Source organism: Gossypium hirsutum, chromosome A11 (genome assembly GCF_007990345.1).
Source record: "Gossypium hirsutum isolate 1008001.06 chromosome A11, Gossypium_hirsutum_v2.1, whole genome shotgun sequence".
Lineage (NCBI taxonomy): Eukaryota > Viridiplantae > Streptophyta > Magnoliopsida > Malvales > Malvaceae > Gossypium > Gossypium hirsutum.
Window position 1 is genome coordinate 111,439,763 of NC_053434.1, and position 16,019 is coordinate 111,455,781.

Below are 16,019 nucleotides of genomic sequence, written 5' to 3' on the forward strand. Positions count from 1 at the left end.
TTACTTATTACATGATCTATCTGCTCCATTTGACTAATTTAAAGTGAATAATTATGGTTAGGATAATAGAAATACTTATACCTTTTGGGTTGACATTTTCCATCACTAAAATATGCTACATAGAATTATTTGCCATTTTTTATGAAACTCATACTATTATCATGCTAATGATACACCATAAAATTAATTATTTTTTTATTAAGTTTGCTAGTAGTTGTGCCTGAGATTATTAGTTTTAATTTATGACTTTTGTCATTTTTAAATTTATTTTCGTCTAACTTTGAACATTCATCACGACGAAATAATGGTTTTGCTTGCAGGTATACCATGTCGTCTTCACGAGAAAAGAAAGCCGTTGTCCCTGCTTCGAAGAAAGGAAGGGATAGTCATCTTCCTCAGGTCCTACCGCGAAAATTCGTCACCCTTTCCTGCAGTTTCCCATTGGGCCCCAAGAAGAACTTTTCTAGATTCTACGGGCCCGACCCTTGGAAGTGGGCCACTGTATAGACTGGGCTGCGCTAGAACAAGTCCAACTCATAGATGCAATTCGGGCCCTCCTCACCACCGATCCTTGGGGGCTTTTCTTTGAGATTGTCGAGCCGACATATCTCGAACTCACGATAGAACTTTGCTCAACGTTCCATTTTCAAACCGTGATGGCCTGCTTTGATGACCCGAAAAAAATCCAATTTTGCCTCAGCGGTTTAGTCCGCCAGTTGAACGTCCCAGAGTTCGGAACCGCACTGGGCCTTTACACTGAGGAGTTCATGGAGGAGAATCAACCTCACGCTCTCAATCGCCACATCCATCACTCTCCTTCATAGTGTTGGAACGCCATCATCCCTGGCACTACCTCCGACAATCCTAGCCGCTCTAAGGCATCAGCTCTCCCTCCATCTCTGATGTACTTACACACTATTTTGGCTCACACGTTAACAGGAAGGCGAGAGAGCATTGGCATCGTCAACACTCACGACGCCTACTTTCTATGGTGTATGTCGCACGGGCACGTTATAGACCTTGCTGATTTCATTGCCCTCGCCATTCAACATCAGATGAAGCGGCATAGGAAGGGGGTTATCTCCATTGGGCCTTATGTGACGCGGTTGGCTCGGCACTTCGGGCTCCTCAATACAGCAGCCCAATCATCCTCCCTCACTCTCATGGGCCAGATGTCCCCACAGTGCATCTCGAGCATGCTAAGTATGAGAATGATCGAGAAACAACGTGGCACCTTCTCTCCTCAGTACCGTCTCATCCAATCCACCGAGGAGGAGGCCCTGAAGGACATTACTGATGATGTCCCTCCACATCACGAGGACCCACCGTCTCAGCCACCACCTTCTTCTTGTCCAGTTCATGCGGCGGCTTTATATGCTGACATCTCTGAGTGCTTTACCCGATTCGAGCAACAGTGTTTTCAGTGCTTCGATAATATTGATGCTACTCTACAGTAGATTTTTCAACACTTCCACATCTCGTTGCCACCCCCACCTCGCGAACCATCTAGCGATGAAGATGTTTGAAAAATTTTATTTATTATTTATTTTTATGTTTTGACTTTTATTTTAAAACTACTTTTTATTTTTATTTAAGCTTGTTTTTATTAGGTTTTATAATTTTTATTTAACAATTTTTACTTTCGGCTATTTCATATGGAGTAATTATACTTCCTTATATTTCCTAAAAAGTTCTTGATTCTGTCACAGTTACAAAGAGCTCCTAAGCTAATCATCGCATAGAAACTAAAAATTCCACCGGGAAAGGTTCTCCACGACTGCCATGTCCTGCTCGACCACGACCATAGCTACCACCAGATATAATATTCTGTTGGCGCAGGACTTATGGACTAATGAACCTCTACAACCACCAGAGTATCCTCCACCACCCTCACGCTGATTATTCTCCAAAACTCCAATTCAAGGAAATTCATTCATTACTCAGGAAGTTTCACTTCTCTCCATCTCATATTTATGTTCTTTTCTATATATCTATCTTTGTACATTGAGGGCAATGTACATCTTAAGTGTAGGGGGTATTCATTTCACTATCAGAAAAATCCCTGAATGATTGCCTTGTTCTCTTAAAAAGCTCTCATATCATGTTTAGGATAAATTTTGATTGGTTTATGATTTTTATTGATATATCTTAAATTAAAACATAGGCATTCATGCATTGATTATTTAAACTTTAAGACATTAGAGAATTAAACCTGATAAGTTGATTTTTAAGAATTTAAAATTTTAGGTTGTTTCCCCAAGTTTAAGTATTATCTTGAATTGAAATCCACAAGTTTAAACATCAAAAAGCCATAATTTTTGCTAGATCTTGAGCCTTTAGAGCATCTATTATTTCTTTCATACTCACTTTCATTATGAGTGCGTCAGTATTGAATTGTTATTCTAGAACTTGCTTGATTATGCATGTCAAGACCACACCATTTGATTTGATATGTCAAAAAGATAAAGGCACTTAGGTTTAACCTACTAACTCCATGAAAGCCTACCTTCACAATTAACCCTTAGTGAACCCCCTTGAGCCTAACAACCTAGTCATTGATTTACCCTCAATATTAACCCATAACTCATTATTGTTGAAATCCCCTAAATTACTTTGATCCCTATTTTTGTCGAGATTTGAGTTGGAATAGTTGCTTTGCTATGTTTTATTCTATTTTGTAATTTGACTTGTTCTTAAAAAAAATCTGTAGACATATTAGTAGTAGTAATCTTCTGAGCTAAAGAAGTTAAATTCCATATTCTGAGAAAAAGCTCTGTTGTACGCAATTGATGACTAGTCATTTTTCTAGTTAGGCAATTTTTCAATTCAATCTCGATTCTAACCCTTTCTTTCAGCTTGTGACCACATCCTCTAACCAAAGCTACGTTACAACCCTCTAAAAACCTTTTGATTGATGTTTCATCTCAATTTATAGTGGTGGAGATTTAATTTTCATGCAAGCCTATGGTAATGACTTTACATTATTGACTATTGAGTGCTTCATTTATTGTCCTTAAACACCTCGAGTAATTTGAGTGAATCTTTAGTGAGGATGTGAAACGCTGTGATATTTTGAATCAAAAGTAATTATTTAGATGAGGGGAGAAACCTATGCTTTCATGATAAAATGCTCAACTTGGAATGTTTGAAACTTTGATGTTCTTTCAGTTGAATTTTCAATGTATGATTACCTATAGATTATTTTGAGATACTATTGATAGAAATTATAAGTTGAGAAGAATTTATTTTGATTATGAGTTGAGGATTTTGCTTGAGAACAAGCAAATGCTTAAATGTGGGGGTATTTGCTAAACTGTAATTTATACATATTTCTATCCCATGCTCAACACATTTTATGGATGAGTTTTCCTTAAAATTGGTTAATTCGATGCTCCTAGTGTCTTAATTTCATGTTTTATACTTAGGTGAGCATAGGAGAGTGAAAAGAACGAGAAACGGGCCAAAAATGGAGAAAATGGGCCAATGTACGAAATTAACACGACTTGGACTTCCTCACATGGGCATACCACACAGCCGTGCCAATTTGGCAGAATCGAAGCACGACTCACATGGGTGGACTACACGCCCGTGCCTATTTAATAGGCTTAACCACAGCCTGAAGTAATCGCACACGGGCGTGTCCCTGTCGAGCCCAAATTGAGTCCAATTCAGAAAAGGCCAATTTTGAGGGTTCTTAGGCATTCTAAAGACTATGAATACACCTTAGATAATGAGGAAAGGGGGACGCATAGGGAAGGAAATAGGGAACTACTCAAGGAAATCCGATTGATCCATCTCAGAAGCCGGATTCATCATTAAGACTGAAGATCTCCCCTCAATTTCCCTTCAGAAGTTTTGAGTTTTTCTTTATGTTTTGTATTCATTATTCTTCTGAGATGTTTACCTTTTTAATTAAGAACTAAAACCCCTAAATACCTAAGGGGAATGAAACCTAAGACAAATCTTGTTATTATTTTCTGAATTGTATGATAAATATTTGACTTATTCTTAATTATATATTCTTAATTATTGTTTTGAAATTCCAGGATATTGATTCAAGTTAAGCTCTTATTTAGAGGAAGAATAGACCCTGTCTAAGAGTACATTTGTCATAATTAAGCGGAGTTGATTGCGCGCCTAGAGATAGGTTGACAAGATTTTGCCAGATTAGGGTGAAACCTAATAAGGGGATCCATAGATAGAGTTAATGCAACCCTAGGGAATTAATTGTAAGGAGATTTCAATTATTCAACCTAGGGTTAGATGTTGTTAGTCTCGAGAGGGATAATAATATAACTTAGGGATTTCTATGGATCAAGTCAAATGAATAAATCATCCGATTCAGAGTCAAATAACAAGTGAAGTCTAGGTGGATTTTTCTTTAGGTATTGTCTTAATTCAATCGTTGTTCTAAAAGTAATTGCCCAATTCTATTTTCTGTGAATTCTTAGTTTAGTTAATTAGTTAGTTAAAACAAACCCCATTATTCTTAGGCTAGATAATAAAAATACAGCCATTACTAGACTTTTAGTTCTTTTGGGTTCGACAATCCGGTCTTGCTAAAGCTATACTACAGTTCAATTGGTACACTTGCCTTCATCGTGATAATAGTTAGTTTCAAGAACAATTCATTATAAATATTTAAAACCTGTCACGAACATCACGTATCACTTACCCAAGAGCTGTTAGAAATAGGATAAATAATTCCAGCATCTAGGAGTTTAATTACCTCTGCTTTCACAAATTTTTTCATATTAGGATTCAGTCGTGTTTGAGCTTACACACAAGGTTTATATTCATCTTCCATTAAAATTTTATGTGTGCAAAAAGAAGGACTGATCCCTCTTAAGTCAGAAATTTTCCAAGCTACGGCTCTTTTGTGCTCCTTCAATACTTGGAGTAACTCGTCCTTTTCGGTTGGCTATAAATCTGGAGCAATAATCACTGGTAATATGGAATTATTTCCAAGAAACGCATATTCTAAGTGATTTGGTAGTTGCTTTAATTCCAATTTAGGAGGTTCTTCAACAGAGGGTTTTAACTTTAATTCATTGTTTACCTCAATATATTCGTAGCTCTTATGTCTCAATGAGGGCTCATTGGCATTTAGTTCAGCTTTTATCTTACCTATCGTAGAATCATCGTCATTTACTTCATTTTATTGGGCAAGACATAGTTCCAACATGTCCTTATGTACGATTTCCTGTAAAGAATCTTGAGTAGCATGATCAATAAAGTTAATAAAATAACATGAATCATCATGTTCCCTAGAGAATCTCATGGCATCATATATTTTAAAAATAATCTCTTCGTCACCTACCCTAAGCACAAGTTTACCATCACCCACATCAATAACAGCCCGAGCAGTGGCTAAAAATGGACGACCTAAAATTAACGGCACCTCAACATCCTCATCCATGTCAAGCACAACAAAATCAACAGGGAATATAAATTTATCTACTTTTACAAACACATCCTCTATAGTACCTCTAGGATATTTAATAGATCTATCAGCTAGTTGAATACTCATCCTAGTGGGTTTCGGTTCCCCAAGACTAAGTTTCTTGAACATTTTGTAAGGCATCAGATTAATACTCGCCCCTAGATCAGCCAGTGCCTTTTCAACATTTAAACTACCAATTAAGTAGGGAATAGTAAAATTTCTTGGATCCATCAATTTGGTTGGCAGTTTATTCTGGAGTATGGCCAAGCATTCCTTGTTTAGTTCTATTGTGGACAATTCTTCAAACTTCTTTTTGTTTGTCAAAAATTCATTCAAAAATTTTGCGTATGTAGGCATCTGCGAGATAGCTTCAACAAAGGGTAAGTTAATATGCAATTGTTTAAAAAGTTCAAGAAATTTACCGAATTATGCATCCATAATGTCTTTCTTCAACTTTGCTGGATATGGGATTGGTGGTCTATACTCCTTCGGTACTAAATTTTGTCGGGTTTTACCTCCTCTCAATCGTTTCTGTCAGCTTCTTGTGGTGACTTTTTTTCAGATTCAGCTAACACTTTCCCACTCCTTAGTGTAACTGTTTTCACATGCTCTTTTGGATTGGGTTCGGTGTTACTAAGTAGACTCCCTGGTGGTCTTTCTGAAATCATCTTAGCCAGTTGTCCAATTTGATTCTCGAGTCCTTGAATTGATGCTTGCTGATTTTTAAGTGCAGTTTCAATGTTCTGAAAATGGGTTTCTGCTACTGAAATAAGCTTTGTCATTATCTCCTCAAGGTTCAGCTTTTTCTCTTGCTGGCAAGGTTGTTGTTGGAAGCTTTGAGGGGGTGGTGGTCGTTGATTTCCTTGGCCTCCCCATGAGAAATTTGGGTGGTTCCTCCAACCTGCACTGTAAGTGTTACTATAAGGATTATTTTGAGGTCGAAGATTATTACCTATATAGTTCAATTGCTCGTTCTCCATGTTGGGGTCGTAGGGTGGATATTTTAAATTGTTTAATCTACCTCCACCTGCATCGTACTGCATTACTGGATGTATCTGCGTAGAACCAAGTAAACCATCAATTTTTCTATTCAAAAGTTCTACCTGATTGGAAAGCATAGCAACCAAATTGACGTTAAAAACGCCGGCTACATTTGTCGGCTTTGTCCTCATGAATTGTCACTGATAATTATTCAGTGACATCTCTTCTATGAACTCATAAGCCTCTTCAGGTGTTTTGTTATTGATAGTTCCACCAGCAGCTACGTCGATCATTTGTCCAGTCGAGGGATTTAACTCGTTGTGGAAAGTTTGAACTTGTAGCCAAAAGGGTAATCCATGGTGAGGGCACCTTCTCAATAGATCTTTGTATATCTCCCATGCATCATAAAGTTTTTCTAAATCCATCTGTATGAAAGAAAAGATATCATTCCGTAATTTAGCCGTTTTAGTCGGCGAAAATATTTAAGCAAAAATTTTTCGGTCATTTGTTCCCAAGTGGTGATTGACCCTCGAGTAATGAGTTCAACCACTGTTTAGCTTTATTCCTTAATGAAAAGGGAAATAACCGCAGGCGAATGACATTGTCAGAAACGCCATTGATCTTAAAGGTTTCGCAGAATTCCAGAAAATTTGCTAAATGAGTGTTTGGATCCTCGTCCTGCAAACTATCAAACTGAACAAACTGTTGTATCATTTGGATCGTGTTAGGTTTCAGTTAAAAATTATTTGCAACGACAGCAGGTCTAACTATACTCGATGCAGTTCATGTTAATGTAGGTTTAGCATAACCATACATAGTACGAGGAGCAGGATTTTGATCTACTAGATTTACAGCAACCACAGGAGGTAGCAGATTATTCTGATTATCAACCATCTCTTCAGTCGTAGTATGGATATCGTCGTCTCGCCCTTCCTTTATGTATTGTAGGCTTTGCCTTATTTCTCTTCGATTTCTGCGAGCTGTGCTCTCAATTTCACTGTTTAAAAGTAGAGGTCCTAACGGGTTTCTTCTAGTCATAAACTATAAAAACCTGTCGGATGTAAAGAAAAGAAAAATTAGTAATTAAAAATAAAAACAAAATTAAATTGCAATAATTAAAAATGGATAAAGTAATAAAAATTAAGTGTTCCTAATATCTTAGTCCCCGGCTGCGGCGCCAAAAACTTGATGGTCGTAAAACTAATTAAAAATTAGACTAAGGCAAGCGCACCTATCGAACAGTAGTATAGTTGTGGTGAGACCGGAAATATCGTATCCACGAGGACTAAAAGTACTAGTAATTACTATCTTTTAATTATCTAGCCTAAGAATGAAAGGGATGTTTTAAAACTAAAATTAACTATCTAACTAACTAAAGTTACGACAGAGATTAAAGCTGGAAATACTTTTTAGAAAACCGACGGAGAAGACAATACCCAAGGAAGAATCCACCTAGACTTTACTTATTACCTTTGAGTTAGATGATTTATTCACTTGACTTAAACCGTAAAAATCCCTGATTTATGTTAATATCTCTCTCGAAACTAAAGACAACTGACTTTAAGTTGATTAATTGAAATCTCTTTCTAATTAAAACCCCTATTGTCGCATTAACTCGATCTATGGATTCCCTTATTAGATTTGACTCTAATCCGGTAGATTTATGTCATCCTATCTCTAGGATTGCATGCAACTCCGCTTAATTATGAATGATCTACTCTTAAACAGGGACTTTTACTCTACTGAATAAGAACATCAAAAACTTGAATTAATATCCTGGAATATTAAAGCAAAGGTTAAATTCACAATTAAAAATAAGAACAAGTATTTATTATATAACTCAAATAATAATAAGATCTGTCTTAGATTTTATCTCTCTTAGGTATTTAGAGAGTTTAGTTCATATTAATAATGGAAAACATCTCAAAGTTTGGAAAACAACAAAGCATAAAGAAACCCAAAGAACTTCTAGGAAATCGGATGGAAATCTTCAGTCTTGATGTAGATCCTGCCTCTGAGGTGATTCTGATAGTTGTCCTTGAGTATTTTTTGCCTTCAACTTTGTGTGTCCCCTTCAATCCTCTTTTAGCTTTAAATAGACTTTGGAATGCCCAAATTAGCCCAAAATTGTCCTTTTTTAGTAGAATTAGACTTAGGCTCGACAAGGACACAATCGTGTTCCACGCTCGTGTGAAGGTGCTCAGGCCGTGTGTAATTCTGACTTGGTTTTATGTTGACACGGCCATGACACACGGGCGTATGGTCTATCTGTGTGTCACACACGGGCGTGTGGTCACCCGTGTAGAAGTGCCTAGGCCGTGTGCCATGCTGAATTAGGCCCATTTTGTCTGTTTTTAGCCAGTTTCTTGCTCTTTTCACCTTCCAATGCTTGCCTAAGTATAAAATATGAATTTAAAGGATTAGGAGTATCGAATTCAATGAATCCAAGGAAAAGTCATCCATAAATATGCCAAGCATGGGGTAAAAATATGTATATATTACGGTTTATCAGTAATTCATGCTAATATTACTTTGGGGTTGAATTTTGGGAGGCGATAGAATTGTATTACTAAGGGTATGGAAAATGACAACCCAAATTTGAACTTTGTGGAGGAGGATTTCTTAATGAAAGTTAGGGAGGGGAAGAGATGATCACATAAGTCTGGTTTTCTCCAGTTTTTATGGGAATGGATGCTAAGGACACCTCTGTTGAGCGTATTACCATTCATGCTTTTGGAATATTGACTGGCTCTAGTGGACAGAGTAGTTAGGCACCACGGAACTCCTAAGTTGGAATGTCTGAGGGTTGGGGAACTTTCATGCAATATGGCGCCTTCGACATATGTTGAAAGGGTTGAACCTAAGTGTGGCTTTTTTCATTGAAATGAAGCTACAAAGTAGTCAGATGGAGAAGGTTTGTAGAAGGTTTGGTTTTTCATGTGGTATTGAGATTAGTAGTGATGAGTCAATGAGAAGTCTAGCTTTGTGTTGGAAGGAGGCATGTAAAATTCACTTACACAGTTACTTTTCTGGTTATATGATGTGTTAGTAGAGAAGGATTTTGAAGGAAATCAATGGCGGTTTACAGGGTTTTATGGCTCACCGGTTGAGAGTAGGCATTTTCAATCGTGGGATCTTTTGTGACAACTAACTGTTGATTTCGATTATCTTTGGATAGTTATAATGGATTTTAATGAAATTTTATTTTCGTATGAAAAGTAGGGAGGGCATTTGAGGGATGAACGGCTTATGGATGCTTTTCACACTATGCTTGAGGATGTTGAGCTCTTTGATCTAGGCTTTGTTGGGTATTGGTATGCATGGGAGAGAGGAAAATTCCATCATAACAACATCTGGGAATAGCTTGATAGGGGGTGGCTTAAACGGCGCGGAGAGATTTATTTCCTAACTACAAACTCATCCACTATGTGCATTCCATCTCTTACCATTGCCCATTACTGCTTGATAAGGATGTTACATATATACAGGGCATCGGACTAGGAGCTTTCGGTTTGAGGCTTCTTGGTGCTTAAAAGAATCTTGTAAGGCTAAAGTTAAGCATCTTTGAGAGGTTTCGGTGGGCTTTGTTCTTGCTTGCATTCGGTCTATAGGTGAGGGTTTGATGGCCTAGGCCAATAGAGTGCGAGGCTTACCGAAAATGAGTGTTCGTCAACTTCAAGATCGCCTTCATGCTCTTGTTGATGCGACTCCAAAGGATGATGTCCTTGAAAAGATGGTGATGGCTAAGATGCATCTTAACCTTGAAATTGACAAGGTTGAAAAGTACTGAGAGTAGAGAGCTTGGACTACATGGTTATGACATGGTGACTGTAACACTGCATTTTTCCATAGGTTTGTTATGCAACATTGACAAGTTAACACTATAGATCGAATTGCGAATGCTGATAGGGGTATGGTTGAGGGGGAGGGGAAGATTGAAAGAGTGGCTTGCTTGTGTTTTACTGATCTATTTACGACTCAAGGTCCAGAGGATATACGTATGCTGTTATCTTATATCTCAGTTCGTGTTACTGACGACATGAATACTTTTTTGCAATCTGAATTCATTATGGAGGAGGTTCTATTGGCTGTTTGGGGGATGGCACATGATAAGGCAGCAGGCAGAGATAGTATGCCTACTTTATTTTATTAGAAATTTTGGCATATAGTAGGTAAGGATGTCTGTAATTTTTGCTTACATATACTTAATGATGGTGGATCCCTTAACGAAATTAATGACACCAACATTGTTCTCATCCCTAAACAACGTAATCCACAGAACATGACAAACTTTCAGCCTATTAGTTTATGTAATATGCTATTTAAGATTATATCTAAGGTGCTCGTTAATAAGTTACAGAAGATTATACCTCATTACATTGATGAGGGGTAGAATGCCTTTGTTCCTAGTCAGCTGATCACTAATAATGCCATTGTTGCTTTTGAGTTGTTACACTCTTTTTAAAAGGAAGCGAATGGGCCATCGGGGAACTTTTGCTCTGAAATTGGATATGAGCAAGGCCTATGATAAGGTGGAGTGACATTTAGTACAAACGGTTATGATCAAAATGGGATTTGATGTGAGTTGGGTTGATTTGATCATATAGTGTGTACAAACAATCAGATATTTGGTTATTATCTTTAACTTTTATCCAAAAATATTCAAAATAAAATATAATACTATATTATTTAGAATACTAAAATTATGAAATAATGAGTTTTCAAAAACCCAAATTTTCTATTATCAAACAAAATAATTATATTTAAAGCTTAATATTTACTAATATATCAACACAATTTTATAAAATAAGTTCAGTACTAAAAATTTCAGTAGTTGCCTCTAACAGCTCAATTTTCAGTGGTTTCGGGGCCACCAAATCTGGCAAGTAAGTTCGTAAATATTATCATTTAATATTTATGAGTCAAATATGGTTTTAAAATGGTTTTTGATATAGTGGTTTTTGTTATATAAGCGAGTTATTAAGTTCAACTAGTTTGACCTTAAGGTCAAGTGGTTTTAGAAAATGAGGTATTGGGAACTTAATTCTATAAAACGAGTCGTAAATATTTTTGTAAATATTTAAGGAGTGTTATTAAGGTGGTATTAAAGTTTCGTTGAAATATTTTAATGGTTCGATAGTTAATTCATTGAAAAGGACTAAATTGTAAAAGATGTAAAATTTAGTCACTATTTGACTTGAGTGATTAAATGGTTAACTGAATAAAGGAAAATGGACTTAAATGGTAATTATACCATTCAAGGAGTTAGTGGACAATTATGGGCATGAAATTGGTGTTTTATTTATTTATTAACCAATGTTAAAATGATAATTTGGTATATTAAATTAAAATAAAATAAAACCAAAATGTTTGTCATCATCTTAATGTCTTCTTCACCGATTTTGAATGGAGAAAAAATCCAAGGAAGACCTTGAAGCTTCGGCTTACCTTGTGATGATGCATGTAAGCCCGTCTTAGGCCTCGTTTTCAATAATTTTTATGTTTTTGATATTGTTGCAACTAGGCCCAACTATCCCGTACCTTCAATTTTGAAACTGTTAAAGATTGTGAATGTTTCCATTGATGAATCTAGTGATTTTTTATGTTAAATGATGAATTTGAAATATTGGTTGGTATTTAAAAGTATTTTATTAAGTGATTTTTGATAAATTTTTCGATTAGGGACTAAATTGTTAAAATAGTAAAAGTACAAGGATTTGATGTGAAATTAATACAAATATAGGTTGATATGGGTACCATGAATATTTTTTTGCTATAATTTGGCATTAAAAATGGTTAATTTGCATGTTTTGGGCTCAGAGATTGAATTGAATAAAAATAAAACTTTAGGAGTAATTTTGTAAAACTTTCAAAAATGACCAAATTGCATGAAATACATTTTTTTTACTGTGTAAATTGATAAATTGGATGAAATTATTAATTTAGATCAAGATCAGGTGGAAAATCGAGGAAAATAAAAAATTACCAAAATGCCCCTAAACTTTGGTATTTATGCAATTTAGCCAGGTAAGTTCGTATGAATTGTATTCTATATAATTTTGATTAAATTGAATGTTCATATGTGATTATATTGTGATTAAATATATATATGTTAGTATGAAATTTGTCGTGCTATGAAACATTGTAAATTCAACGACGTACGATGATTACCGAGCTCCGTTTGAACCTTAAGAATTCTTAGGATACAAATAAAATGTCATTAGGGTTTACATGATTTAGGTGCTGGTCCCGAACGTCCTACCCATGGTTGAGGTTCGGCATATGTTGCAGATACTCCACAGCTCGTGTGAGCAGCATCGTGTACCTATGTTCCGACCCACAGCTCGTATGAGCAGGCCCATTCTTACAACTTGTGTGAGCATTCTGATTCACAGCTCGTGCGAGCATACATGTATAGGAATTGACAAATTATAGTTATATAATTTAGCACATTATGTGTGAGCTATCCCGGGTATCCAACGGTATTCTAAATGGTTCAACGGGCATTATTTAGATAAGAAACGGTAAGAGAATGATATATATTATAACATGTACATATATGAACATCTTTGATATGATGATACATGGAAATTATGTAAGTTGAGATGAGTAATAAACTCAAGTGTTACATGTTGAGAATAAATGGTTATCAATGTTGAATTTATATGAAATATGTTCGAGTATGCTAACATGTGTTGTTGTTTGATACTTAGGCATCTGCCAAGCTATTGGTTGAATGGCATTATGTTTACTTATAAGTTGCATTGAAATGGTAAGTGCTCAAATGGAAATATGCTTGTGTTTATGAAAGAGTGGTAAGGTTTAAATTATGCAATTTCTTATGAAATATTTTATAATGTCATTAATTCGAAAAGAGCTATGTTTCAATGTACTAGCTTATGGTTATGATATGGTTATGTCTTGTGTGTTATGCATATGAAACGGATGTGGAAAGGGTAATGAAATAATAAGTTCATATTTAAGTGTAAAAGATGAAAAAGGGAATGATGTGTTGAATTGATGTTGTTATTTAAGCTAAAGATAGTAAATGCAATGGAAAGTAATGAAATGCAAATGAAAATAAGAAAATTAGAAGGGTTTAAAGTTTTATAAAATCCTGCTATGCTAGGAATGATATGTATAAGTGATGTTGTGGATTTGTCCACTTTGTTAGTTGTTGAATATGGTTTCATGAATCTTGTGCTATCGGTATAGGATTATTCTTGGCATGTATAAACTTCATATTTGAAATGGATTAATATGACTAAATTTTATACGAGCTTACTAAGCATTCATTGCTTACGTAGTTATTTTTTTTTACTTTTCAGATTCCTGGAAGCTTGATCAGGTTTAAAGCTAGTCGAAGATCCATCACGCTATCCAATGATTATATCGGTAAATCTTGATATCTTGGTTAAGGTTACAATAGCATGTATAGGTGAACTTATGGTTGATGATTAGTTGAATGTTAGTTGATGTGTTTGGCAGGTATATGACATTTTGGGTGATGTACCCTTGGTACATTTGGTGCCTTGTTGATATGTGTTAAAGCATGTTAGAATGACCAAAGTGATATATGATGAATTGACCTCAACATGGTCAAGATATGGTATGCTTTGGAAAGGTTGTGAACAGATGTACATGATTGAAATATGATTTGTATACATGTTGATTGTTGGAACCATCTAGTTATGGTTAGATTTGTGTCATTTAGATGGCCTTGATGGTTGGAGTTGAAATGGTCATTTGAAGTTGTGTTTTGAATAACCAAATTGGTATCTTTGAATGTGATTTTGGTATGTGGTCAATTATGGTATAACTTGGCATGGAATTAAACTATATATATATGGATAAGTTATGGTCAAATATGTATAAGTTAGATATATGTGTATTTGGGATGCATGAAAACTATAGTTCAAATGATAAGTTCTAATGACAAGGTATAAGTTAAGCATAGTATGTTTTAAAATGGTAGCAAGGTGATCAACTATGCATATGGTTATACAAGTTTAATTGTTGTGATTGAGGTGTCTTTTTGGGCATATTGGTTGTATGCATATGTATCTTATTTGGATAGCTTGTTGTTGTATGGTTTGGTGTACTTTGGGATGCTTGATTACGTGTGGTAAATTGGTTATAGGTGTGTACAGGAATGGGTGAGAAAAATGGCTTGGAAATGGCCTATTTTTAGTCCACACGGTTAGAGACACGGGTGTGTGTCTTAGCCTTGTGTCCCCTGTAAGTTTTTAAAGGTTGCACTTCGAGGGTACACGGTCTAGAACACGGGCATGTGGCTTAGCCATGTGACCCAAGTCAGAGAGTTACACAAGCATGAACACGAACTAAGACACGGCCATGTATCCTTACTTCGAATGTCCACACGGCCTGAGATATGGGCGTGTGTCTCAGCCGTGTAAGTCACACGGCCTAACCACACGGTCGTGTGACCCCTTCAGTTAGAAAATTTTCATCTTTTTTGGAAAAATTATATATGTTTTCGATTTAGTCCCGATTTGTTTCTAATGTGTTTTTCTAAGGCTTCGAGGGCTCGAATAAGGGATAATATGTATGCTTTTGACTAGTTTTGCTATGATTGATGATGTGAATTAAATGCTTTAAATTTTGATTGTTTTGAATGAAAACTTTGGTAATGCTCCGTAACCCTATTCTGGCGACAGATACTGGTTAAAGGTGTTATATTGCCGATTGAGTCTTAGCTCTATTGGCATTAGCATTGTTGCTAGTGCATGAGAACATGGGTTCAAGTGCATTGAAGCGCATTATCCTCCTATTTAAGGATTAGGGAGGGGCTATGGATAGTTTTAGATATAAAAAAAGATAAGAACTTATAATGAGATTACTATTCAAAAAAAATAATTCAATAGTTACTTTTTCAACCCTTAATTTTTTATGTTTATCAAACACACTCTAAGTTTACATCTAAGCTTTTGGAGGGAAAGTCTTAGAGGGAAAATGATCTAAATTGAAGTATATAGGTGATGTTGCAACTTGATGAGTGAGTTGAACTTTAATCACAATTTATACTCGTTGATAGTGAATTACTCTATAAATAATTTATGGTATCCATCTTTATTTTTCTACTAGTAGTTACATTGCCTAGTTATAGCTGAACAAATAATTGATAGGTAAGAATCAATGCACTTTCAATTACTAGGAGCGATTTTTGGTTTAAACCGATCCAATCAATTTGGTTGGCATCAGTTTAATCGAGTGAGACATGTTTTTTTTTATTGTGCCTTCGATTTTGTTAGGTTTTTTGGTTGGTTATCTGTTTTTTAATTCTCAAACCAACCCAACAAAAAAATTGACTTAATTTTTAATATTTTTAATTATTTAAAATATATTTATATTATAATATATAAAAAATAAATATCTATAATAACCCAATCCAATAACCCAATATCTCATTAAATCAACTATACAAAATCAAAATAAATTTAACTCATCTCACCCAATTAAATAATCAAGAAAACCTTTAAAAAAAGAAGAAGAAAATATTATCATTTGAGAATAATTTACATTAGTATAATCCTAAAATTTATAATTTTTAGACACCAATAAAATAGTGATATAT

General features: G+C 35.3%; 1 non-coding gene across 1 annotated transcript; it reads left to right on the top strand.

The window, feature by feature from the left end:
* The first annotated feature begins 6,775 nt into the window (after positions 1–6,775).
* LOC121210608 (small nucleolar RNA R71) lies at positions 6,776–6,881 on the top strand. Its single transcript, XR_005905722.1, has one exon. It is a non-coding gene; the product is annotated as a small nucleolar RNA R71 (small nucleolar RNA).
* The last annotated feature ends 9,138 nt before the right edge of the window (positions 6,882–16,019 follow it).